Here is a 12,158-nt window from a genome sequence, read left to right on the forward strand (position 1 = left end):
GAGTGCTGATGCATGGGGCACTTGTACCCCAATGTTTATAACAACACTTTCAACAATAGCCAAATTATGGAAAGAGCCTAAATATCCATCAACTGATGAATGGATAAAGAAATTGTGGTTTATATACACAATGGAGTACTACATGGCAATGAGAAAGAATGAAATATTGCCCTTTGTAGCAATGTGGATGGAACTGGAGAGTGTGATCTTAAGTGAAATAAGTCATACAGAGAAAGACAGATACCATATGTTTTCACTCTTAGGTGGATCCTGAGAAAGTTAACAGAAACCCATGGAAGAGGGGAAGGAAAAAAAAAAAAGAAAAGAAAAGAGGTTAGAGTGGGAGAGAGCCAAAGTATAAGAGACTCTTAAAAACTGAGAACTGAGGGTTGATGGGGGGTGGGAGGGAAGGGAGGGTGGGTGATGGGTATTGAGGAGGGCACCTTTTGGGATGAGCACTGGGTGTTGTATGGAAACCAATTCGACAATAAATTTCATATATTGAAAAAAAATAAAACAAAAAAAAATAAAAATAAGAGAGATGATTGAGCTTGCGAAGATGGCAGAGTAGGAGAAACCTGAGCACAACCCATCCCATATTTACAACTAGATATCATCCACATTCAAGTCAATAACCTTAGGAGTGATCCAAAGAGTGGCAGAACTACAGGAGTAAATAAGAGAAGAATCTGCATCTGAAACATTATGAAGGTCAGAAAGGTGTAAGAGTGCTGTGTGAAGGAGGGAAGGAGCTAGCTATGAGTGAAGAAGGCAGAGAAATGGACACTTGAATCATGGAGCTCACATGTGGAAGACCAATCCCTATAACATTTGGCTTTAAAAGCCAGAAGGGCTGGGAGGTGGGGAGTTAAGATGACAGAAAAGCAGGGAAATCCTAAGTTTGTCTCATCCCTTGAACACAGCTAGATTGTTATCAAATCATTCTGAACACCAAAGAACTCAATTAGAGGTTTGAGAGAACAAAAACTGCAAGTCTGCATGTAAAAAGGTGAGCATTTCCTGGAAAGTAGGAGGTGTAGAGAGTTGATTTGTGGGAGAGAAACCTGCAGGTATGGTGTCATTGAGGAAGCCTGCTTACGGAGGCTACCACAAAGTATTATAAGCAGTGGAGCACAAAATCTGAACTTTTAGAAGTCAGCTACAGTAAGGGATGTATCTAGTTTAAAGGTGCTCAGGTGGAGAAGTGGGGAGGAATCCCAGGAGTGACAGCGTGGTCTGAGGATCCCCTGTATCACAAGAAAGACAGGTGGCCCCAATGTGCTATGCTGTTTCCAAGCATAGGAGTGGGTTACTGGTGCCCACAGGGGGGCCAGATTTCTGCTCTGTTTTTGACATAAACCGTGAGCTATTGGGCAGTCCTGTGACCACTTACCTCACATGGGCTGGCAAAAACGTGCTGAGACCCTCCCCCAAAGGAACAGAGTGGATCCACACCAGACAATCCCTAAAATTTGGAGTTTTGAAACTCAGTAGTGCACCTGAGATAAATAAAAAAAAAAGCTTGGACACAGGCAAGGTGAATGCAGTGTTCTGATGAAAACTGGGGATACAAGAGGGGTGATTGATTTCTCTTCTGTGACCATTTCCTAGAGAGTGGCGGGGCAGGGCCACTATCCAGAGCTGGAGGGGGCGGGCCTCCATGTTCATCCTCCCCACTAGCACTGAAAAACTTCAGGAAACAAAACAGCGCCACCTAGTGGATGCTGGAGCTGCTTACACTAAACCCCACACCCTGCACCCTGGAGGCACATTTCCACTGAAACAAATCAGCCTGAGAATCCATGCAGCAGGCCCTCCACCAGAAGACCAGCACAAGCAACTTGCCTATACCAAGAGGCTGAGTAATATTCCATTATATATATTAAAATAAATAAGTGAACTTAAAAAAAAAAACAGATGAACATAGGGAAGGGGAAGGAAAAATAAATCAAGATAAAAAAAAAAAAAAAAAAGAGAGGGAAGGGTGCCTGGATGGCTCTGTCAGTTAAGTGTCTGACTCTTGATTTCATCTCAGGTCATGATTTCATGGTTCCAGAGTTCAAGGCCCACATTTGGCTCTTCACTGACAGCACAGCAGAGTCTGCTTGGGATTCTCTATCTCCCTCTCTCTGCCCCTCCCCAATGCGCTTTCTCTCTGTCAAAAATATATAAATAAACTTAAAAAAAAAAAGAGAGAGAGGGACAAGCCATAAGACATTGAGGGTTGATGAAAGGGAGATGGGTGGGGGGATAGGCTAAATGGGTGATGAGAATTAAAGATGGCACTTGGGATGAGAACAGGGTATTATATGTAAGTGATGAATCACTAAATTCTGTTCCTGAAACTAATGCTCCACTATATGGTAATTAACTTGTATCTAAATTGAAGAATAAGAAAGAAAGAAAGAAAGAAAGAAAGAAAGAAAGAAAGAAAAGAAAAGAATGAAAACTTAGGCTCATAACCTGCAAAAAACATTCTATCAGTAATCAAAAAACTTCCACGAAACAAAAACCCAGAGCCAAATCGCTTTACAGATTATTTCTACCAAATATTTAAAGAAAGTTAATGCCATTATTCTCAAAGTAATACAAAAAAAAAACATAAAAGAAAGGAAAACTTCCAAATTCATTCTATGAGTCCAGCATTGCCCTGATACCAAAAGCAGATAACAACACCACTAAAAAAGAGAACCACAGAGGCCTATCTGAATGACCTTCATCATGTCTGGTATGACCATGTTCTCTCAGATGAGCATCACTGGGCTATTGGCCTGGGCTGTGTAGATGCAATGGATCCAAGTTCAAAATGGCAACTTTAAAATGTACTGCCTGTAGGGTTAAATTGTAGGGCTAACCTGTAGCCTTGAGAAAGAACAGCTTTGTTTTGACATGATAGGTTAAGAGATAACAGCCTTGTCCTATCAATCAAGGGGACAAAAGTTCAAGGAAAATCAACTGGATTAGAGTTTGATTGGATTGGGGCAAGGGCATATTGAGAACTTTGAAAAAGTGGCGCCCGGAGGCAGGGTCAAGGAGGTCAACTGGTTGTGGCTTAACTGCAGAAGGTCTGAACTGTTTCCACCCCCATCTGGGAACTATTTCTTTGTTCTGTTCCCAGGTGATGATAAAACGAGGTGGTTGGCTATAAAAACTCTGTACCCAGGCTGTTTGAGGCCGCATTCTGATTAAGAGTGTCTGTCCCGATCGGTCGGCCTTGCCTCATTGCAATAAACTTTTGCTGTGACTGTCACTGGTACCCGTAGCATTGTTTTAGAAGTTGTGTGGATGCAACACTGCCAGGTAATTAAAGTCAATCAAAAGCATCCAGAAAATTACCAAGTCTATGAAAATGATTCCAGCAGCAACATATACCCAAGCAGATAGGGAGCTAAAACCAGCTCAAGTGTATTGAAGTAGGATCTTTGGCCCTCTATGAAAAAGCTGATATTAAGGTGTCTGAAGACAAGAAGAAACACCTTCTTATTGATATGTCCTCAGATTGAGGGTTCTGTGGTAGTATTCATTCCTCAGTTCCTAAACAGATGAAAACTGAGGTGGCCACATTCACAGCAGCTGAGAAAGAAGTTACACTTGTTGGAATATGTGGTAAAATCACCAATATACTTCATAGGACTCACTCTGACAAGTTTGTGGTGACCTTCAAAGAAGTGGGAAGAAACTTCCTGTGATTGGAGATGCATCTGTCATTGCCCTTGAATTACTAAATTCCAGATATGAATTTGGTGAAGACTATACCATCTTTAATCTGTTTAGGTCTGTTATCTCCTACAAGATAGAAGAAAAGGTCATCTTGTCCCTTGATATCATTGCAAGTGCTGAGAGCACTTCTTGAGGAATGGCCTTAGATACTTCCCCTAGGTTCTTAGTTGCCCAAGAAGACATTTCTGTGGGAAGGAACAAGTGTCCCTTGTTCTTTAGAAGTGAAAATCAGTCTCTCATAAATGCTACCAGCCTGGTTCCCAGTAGATCAGAAGAGAGAGTAGAACAAAGAAAGTATGGTTCCTAAGCAAATCTTCAACACAAGGGAAGAAAGAGTTGAAGACTCACCGATGAAGAGTGCTGCTCAACATATAGTTATCTGGTCCCTTGTGGTCACAAAAAAAGATATTGCTGGGTGGACTGGGGAGACTCTCAGGCCCTGAGCTCTCCACCCAATCTGCCCCCTGGGACTTCATTGGAAGATTGTGGTCTCCTGGCAAGAAAGAATTAAAGAATGGACCAGACAATGGTTGAGCAGTGCAAGTGAGAAAGTTTATTAAAGTGAGGGTACACTTAGAGATGTGAGAGCAGGCGAACTTAAGGGAGAGCTGTGCCCGGGGTTTGGGTCTTCTATCTTGTATTACAGTTGTTAACTCAGAGGTAAAACAATTATTATTTGAGGAGAGGATTACTTTGAGAGCAAGGTTTCTTTCCTTTTTTCCATTACTTGGTCAGGGTTTCTGCCCGTCTTTGAATTGGCCTGGGTAGTTTCATCTGGCTTTTTTGTAGGATTGTTTGTGGAATGTGGCAAACACAGGTCGCTAACTTTCCTAATAATGGGACTTGACTGACCTTTTGATGGCCTCAGGCGTCCTGTTAAAGCCTAATTAACTTCTTGCTTTAATGACAGGAAGGAAAATCCTGTAGAGCCATATATTTGTACCAGGGTTCACTCTCCCCTTACCTGGGTATTTATTGCCTGCCACTGAGCCCATCCTTCCATCACAGCGATTCCTGCTAAGGCTCACAGAGAATGGAAAACATTAGATTTGGATATCTCTTATTGGCAAATTTGGCATGGTCCAATGAGTTTATTACTTCTATGACAATAGTGACCCAAAGATCCTCTCTATTTTTATTTTTTTTAATTTTAAATCCAGTTAACTGCCAGTGTTTTATTAGTTTCAGGTGTACAGTATAGTGATTCAACACTTCCATAAATCACCCAGTCCTCAACATAAGTGTACTCCTTAATCCCCATCACCTATTTAACTCAACCTGCACCCCCTCCCCTCTGGTAATGATCAGTTTATTCTTTATAATTAAGAGTCTGTCTCTTGGTTTGTCTCTCTCTCTCTCTCTCTCTCTCTCTCTCTCTCTCTCTAATACCCTTGTCTCATTTGTTTCTCTTTTTTTAAGTTTATTTCTTTATTTTGAGAGACGTAGAGAGAGGGCGAGCTGGGGAGGGGCAGAGAGAGGTGTGTGTGGGGGGGGAGAGAATCCCAAGCAGGATATACACTGTCAGTGCAGAGCCCAATGCTGGGCTCAATCCCATGAACTGTAAGATCATGACTTGAGACAAAATGAAGAGTCAGATGCTTAAATGACTGAGCCACCCAGATACCCCTCATTTCTTTGTTTCTTAAATTCTAGATATGAGTGAAATTGTATGTTATTTGTCTTTCTCTGATTGACTTATTTCATTTAGCATTATGCTCTCTAGTTCTATCCTTGTCATTGCAAGTATAAAGATTTTATTATTTTTATGGATAACTAATATTCCAGTGTGTGTGTGTATGTGTGTGTGTGTGTGCCACATCTTTGGTTTTTTTTTCAAGTTTTTAATTCCAGTTAACAAACAGTGTAATATTAGTTTCAAGTGTACAATATGGTGATTCAACACTTCCATACAACACTTCCGTATGTATGTTCCATACAACAACAATATGTTGTTCCGTACAACAAGTGCACTCTTTAATCTGCATCACCTATTTAAGCCATTACCCCACCAACCTCCCTTCTGGTAACCAGCCACTTATTCTTGATAGTTAAGAGTCTTAACTCTCTCTCTCTCCCTTTGCTCATTTCCTTTTTTCTTAAATTTCGTGTATGAGTGAGATCATGTGGTATTTGTTGCTCCTCTGATTGATATATTTTGCTTGTCATAATACTCTCTAGCTCCATCCATGTTATTGAAAATAGTAAGATATAGATAGATAGATAGATAGAGATATAGATATATAGATAGATAGATCACATCTTCATTATCTATATTATATAGATGATAGATAGATAGATAGATAGATGTGATATATATGTGTGTGTAATGTATACATGTATATACATATATGTATACATATACATATACATGTATGTGCATATGCATATGTATATGTATATGTATACGTATATGTATGTGTATATGTATATACTCTGTCCCAGGGGACAGATTGGGTGAAGACCTCAGGGCCTGGGAGTCTCCCCAGTCCACCCAGCAATATCTTTTTTGTGACCACAAAAGGACCAGATAACCGTACATTGAGCAGCACTCTTCATTGGTGAGTCTTCAACTCTCACCTCCCTTGTGCTGAGAGTTGCTTAGGAACCATATTTTCTTTGTTATACTCTCTCTTCCTGATCTACTGGGAATAGTAGTAGTCTGTTAGTATTTATGGGACACTTATTTTCACTCCTAAAGAATAAGGGGCACCTGTTCCTTCCCACAGAAAGGTTTTCTTGATCAACTAAGAACCCAGGGGAAGTATCTAAGGTCATTCCTCCAGAAGTGCATTAGTCCCATGGGGAACTCCCTCTCATGGTAATTAATTTCTGGTGACCCAGGCATGCACACACACTCTGAGTACTCCAGTACTCCAAGCCCCCCTGCTTATTTCAGACTTCCAGTAGGAGAAACTGAGACACATAAAAGAGTGATTCATGGCCATTCATATGAGTGATGCTTACAAAGAGCACCCTGAGATCCATCACATTGATCCCTAGGTGACTCTTGATATTCCCAGTCTATCTCTATCTCTGCAAAAATCTCTCTTAGTTATGGGACACTCTGACCACCCAGCCCCCAGCCCTGGGTCTAGCTTCAGCCATTTCCTCTCATACCTTTCTGAACTATCCTTTGTTGAAGGTGGGGCACTAAGACCTGTGAGATGTTTTGCCACCTATAACAAAGGTCTTGCAAGAGGACCAAGTCAGACTGTTGCATCTGTGTAAGATAATGTAAAACAGGCTATAAACTGTTTTACTCCCTGGAAAAGGACCCCACTTATTGAGATTTATCCCTGTGGGTCTGTCTTAGTTGACACTTAATTAAGTGTAATGCAACCCAAATAATTCAGGGATAAAGAGAGAATTGGAAGATAGAGGTTAATTTCACCAGAACTGACTGCAAAGTGGGAGAGATCAACAGATACTATAGACAAGTAAGAAATATTTAAACAATCAAAAATACCCCTGCCTTTTGGTGGCAGTTGTTTGCCACCAATTGTTGAACACCTGATCAGAACAAGGAGAATGGGACATTCAGAGATCTTAGAGTCATGATGATGCCATTCCTGAGGGATTTACCCCAGCATGTCAGGGATAATTTTTAGCATCATCTATACTGAGGTCTTCAGGAAGCCTTCTTCTCTCAGGGCCAGAAGGTGTTAAGATAAAGCACAGGCTTTGGTATTCCAGGACTGGCAGGGCCATCACACAGCATGCTAACCACAGCTGTGATTACAGGGTGATGTATGGACAGCAGGTTAAGGACAGCCATGGTCCACTCATCATCGGAACTCTCTGAAAGAGATCCCACCTGAGATCCTACCAAGTTAATGATAGAGAGATAACTCTCTTTGGAAGAATAGAACTCAAGTCTTCTATTAATGGGAGCCCTTATTCACTTGCTCCTTTTCTCATTACAGGAGTCAACTCTCTCCCTGAAGACAATGGGAATTTCCACCTCTATCCCCAAAGACTCCCGGGATACATTTTGACATACTAGGATCAGCTCTGATTAAAAAGCCTAACATGGAAAATTCTTATCTTCTTTTGTAACACTGTTTGGCTTCAGTATAAGCTAGTGAATGGGGAAATCTGGCTGGAAAATGGTAGTCTTAACTATGACACTATATTGCAACGTGATCTTTTCTGTAAGCAACTAGAAAAATGGGTAGAAATCACTTATGACCAGGCCTTTATGGTCCTCAGGGATGACACTAACAAGTATAAAACATGCACAGTGAGGAGGGATCATTTAGAAATTGATCCCAAGAAAGGAATTCTCACAGTTGCTCCCCACACGGAACAACCCAAGACCAAGAGTGACACCCCAGATCCATCAGCTCCATCAGAAGCAACTACTCACATCAACCACATCAACCAATCTATTCTCCTTTACCAGATTCATGCCAAGAGAAAGACCTCTTCTGCCCCCTACATGGAGTTTTGGGTGGACCTCAGGGGACCACAAGAGTATATGTTCCCTTTTCAATGTCAGATTTCAGGGAGTGCCGTGAGCAATTATGCCAGCTTTCTGAGGATCCCAGCAAATGTACTAGGAATTCAGGAACCTGACTCAGTCTTTTGAATTAACCTGGAAGGAGCTTATGGTCAATCTCTTTCACTGCTGCCAACACAGAGGAGCAATTCCACATCCTGGCAGAAGCACGAACCTTGCAGATGCCCTTCATGCTTCCTAGCCTATCCAATAGGAATGATGGAAGTACCTCAAATATACCCCTATTTGAATTATCAGCTTGGGCAGCAGGGACCACATGGTCTATGCCTTTTGGAGGGCATGAAAGATGTTATCATCTGTTGGGGTTATTACTGAGGATGACGAGCTTATACACAATGCTTGGCTAGCTAAAATGTAACACAGAAATTTCTGATGGGCTACATTTAAGCTTGGGAGGGGCTTGGGTCTCTTGGAATGTCAGAGGCTTGTAACTGCCCTGATTGCAGAATGCCCAGGGGTCAGCCCTCCCAGAAGTTTCTGCAGTCCTTGGGGAACTCGGTTATCGATACATTGTGTACAAGTTTAGCAAAACAATAGGACATATAGACACTTGCCTTTGGCTCTGATTTGATTAGTTTCTTGTAATTGCTCACCTTTAAGTCATACACCCTTTATTTTTGCATGCCTAAAAAGTTATATGCCCTCTGTACACAACAAGCCAACTGAGATTTGTGACTGGCCCAGCAGTGCAATAAGTGAGAATATGAGTGAGGCTAATGGGTCTTCTTCATCTGCAAACGTTGACCCCCATGCCTTCTCCTCTCTTTCGTAGCAAAGTGTGGAGTAATCTTTTATCCACTGTTTCAGTGTTTGCTGGCCATTCCCAGCAATAATCAAGCCAGTGAATTATTACAAGGTTAAGGAAATCACCCAAGACCCTGAAAGAGCGGACCTACGCCTGCTGACTCCATCTTGTTCTGTGTCCTCCACCTTGAGTGACTATGTCCCCGACATGCCCCCTTTCCGGGAAAATCACAGAAACCTCAGACCACACCTCCTCCCCTTGAGTAACCTCCCACTCACCGCTCAAACTTCCTGATCAAAACACACCCGGCAACCTGCCTAATGGGACTCCGACCCTTCCCCAGCCAATCGGCTGAGGCCACGACCCTTCCCCAGCCAATCGGCTAAGGCCACAGCCATTACCTCACCAACTGCCCCTAGACCCCTATAAAACCTTTGTGCTTTTGAAACTCGCTGCTCTCTTTGGCATCTCACCTCTCCCTCCGTGCAGGTAGGGGATTGAGCTCGAGCTAGCTCGAATAAAGGCTCTTCGCTTTTGCATTGGACTCAGCTCCCTGGTGGTCTTTGGGGATCCTGAATTCTGGGCATAACATTTGGGGGCTTGTCCTGGGATCCCCAAGACCCCCGAGGGACCCCCAACCCAGACAGCCTGACTAGCCACGGTTAGTGTATGTTCATTCCGTCTTTTCTGTGTGAGCTCATTTATGATATTCTGGTAGTGCCCAGCACGGTCTAAGTGGACGCACTGGAGGACCACGGGCCGGGAGTTTGGGAAGACATTCTGATCCTCCCTTCTGGAGGGACGTGGATTCCCCTCAAAGGTTTGACATGAGATGGGTCGCTCCCTCCAGTCAGTGTGAGCCCATCATCTAGCTTTCAGTTTTGCTTCCACGGAGTTGGAAGACTGTTTCTAGGGGCCCTCTGTTTGTCTGTTTCTGTGTTTCTCTGTTTTGTTCTGTGGACTTACTGGACGGACATTATGGGACAGACTCAGACTACTCCTCTAAGAATTATGATTGATCACTTTAAGGATGTCAGGGGAAGAACTAACAACCTCAGTGTGGAAATCTGAAAGGGTCGGTGGCAGGTGTTTTGTTCTAGCGAGTGGCCAGCTTTCAATGTTGGATGGCCACCAGAGAGGACCTTTGAACTCCCTACCATCCACCGAGTCAGGGGTATCATCTCTCGGCCTAAGATGGGCCATCCTGATCAGCTCCCTTACATTATCACTTGGCAGGACCTTTTAGAAGACCCACCCTCTTGGCTTAAGCCCTTCCTAGCCCCACGCCCTCCGGAGCCAAAATGCATTCTTGCTTTTCAGGGGACAGAGAAGAAGGAGAACAAGAAAAGTCTTATCAGCCTTCAACACCCCTCTACCCTGTCCTACGGGGGGGGATTGAAGAAAAATTCATTTTTCCTCCCCTGTATAATCTCCCTCGGATGCCAGAAGAATACCATCCTCCCCCTCCGGGGGAGGCAGACGCTGTTCCGAGCGTGGGAGGCGGAAACGCTCCAGTGGGAAGCCTGCCCTTTACCAGACAAAGGGCTCAGAGGGAGCAGTACGCCTCCGCCACTGACTCCACTATTCTGCCCCTGCGAGCCACCGGACCCCCAGACGTGGAGGGGAATCAGCCCATCACTATTGGCCTTTCGCCACTAGTGACCTCTACAATTGGAAAGCTCAGAATCCTAAGTATTCTGAGAAACCGGCAAGGCTTATTGATTTATTAGACTCTGTTCTTTTTACTCATCAGCCCACGTGGCACGATTGCCAGCAGCTTTTGCAGGTCCTGTTCATGACTGAGGAAAGAGAAAGAATCCTCAATGAGGCCCAAAAATAGTTCCAGGTGCAGACGGGAATCCCACCACCAACCAGGCTCAGATAGATGCCTCCTTTCCTTTAACTCGGCCCCAGTGGGATTTCAACATGGCAGAAGGTAAGGAGAGCCTCCGGGTCTACCTCCAGACTCTAATGGGGGGACTGCGAATGGTTGCTAGGAAGCCAACCAATTTGGCCAAGGTAGGAAATGTGCAACAGGAAAAAGATGAATCTCTGGCTGCCTTTTTAGAACGGATCATGGAGGCATTCCGTACCTGTACTCTCATGGATCCAGAGGTTCTGGAAAGCAAGGCAGCTGTTATCATGGCCTTTGTAAACGAATCGGCCATAGACATTAGGAGAAAATTGCAGAGAATAGATAGACTAGGAGATAAAATTCTGCAGGGCTTACTGGTGGTAGCCAAAAAGGTATATAATAACTGGAAGCCTCCTGAGGACAAGCAGGCTCGCGCCATGGCAGCTGCCAGCAGTAAGCAGACTCGAGACCTGGCCAGAATACTACTAGCTACCACTGCTGACTCCCCTGAGGAACAAGACAGCCATCTCTGGCAGCTGGCGGATGACGCAAGAAAAGGTAAAGGAACCACCAAGGGGGGGGGAGGGGGAGCAGAGGCTGCAGAAAGATCAGTGCACATACTGCAAGGAGATAGGGCATTGGGCCCGAGATTGTCGGAAAAAGGCCAGTGGGAAGGGAAGCAAGACTGATCGAGTAAAAGTCCTAGAGTTAGATGAACGGAGTGATTAGGGGAGTTGGGGTTCAGACCTTCTCCCTAAGCCCAGGGTAACACTTAAAGTGGAGGGGACCCCTGTTGACTTCCTCGTCGACACCGAAGTGCAACATTTGGTCCTCCGCACTCCACAAGGAAAACTAGCCAGCAAGAAGTCCTGGGTACAAGGGGCAACTGGTATGAGCCAGTATTCATGGACTACCCGAAGAAAGGTAGATTTGGGGCTGGGCCGGGTATCCCGCTCCTTTATGGTAATATCAGAATACCCCTACCTGCTGTTAGGATGGGACTTACTGACCAAGATTGGAGCTCAGATAGCTTTCAGACAAGGGGGGCTCAGGTCACCGATGACAAGGGCCACCCCATCCAGGTCCTGACCATGAAACTGGAGGATGAATACCGCCTCCACCAGGAGGCGCTCCCGAAAGAGGATAATATAGACAGATGGCTACAAGAATTCCCCTCGGTTTGGGCAGAAACGGGGGGGGGGGGGTAAGGGGGGGATAGGACTAGCCACTCACAGAACCCTGGTCCTGGTAGAGCTCAAGCCAGGAGAGAGTCCGGTAAGGATCAAACAATACCCCATGTCTCAGGAGGCCCGGAAGGG

The 12,158-nt window shown here is 44.3% G+C and overlaps 2 pseudogenes; both read left to right on the plus strand.

Moving 5' to 3' along the window:
• The first annotated feature begins 3,310 nt into the window (after nucleotides 1–3,310).
• LOC122467995 lies at nucleotides 3,311–3,853 on the plus strand (annotated as a pseudogene).
• Nucleotides 3,854–7,918: 4,065 nt separating this feature from the next.
• LOC122467996 lies at nucleotides 7,919–11,954 on the plus strand (annotated as a pseudogene).
• The last annotated feature ends 204 nt before the right edge of the window (nucleotides 11,955–12,158 follow it).

The sequence above is a fragment of the Prionailurus bengalensis genome, chromosome B3 (genome assembly GCF_016509475.1).
Source record: "Prionailurus bengalensis isolate Pbe53 chromosome B3, Fcat_Pben_1.1_paternal_pri, whole genome shotgun sequence".
Taxonomy (NCBI): Eukaryota; Metazoa; Chordata; class Mammalia; order Carnivora; family Felidae; genus Prionailurus; species Prionailurus bengalensis.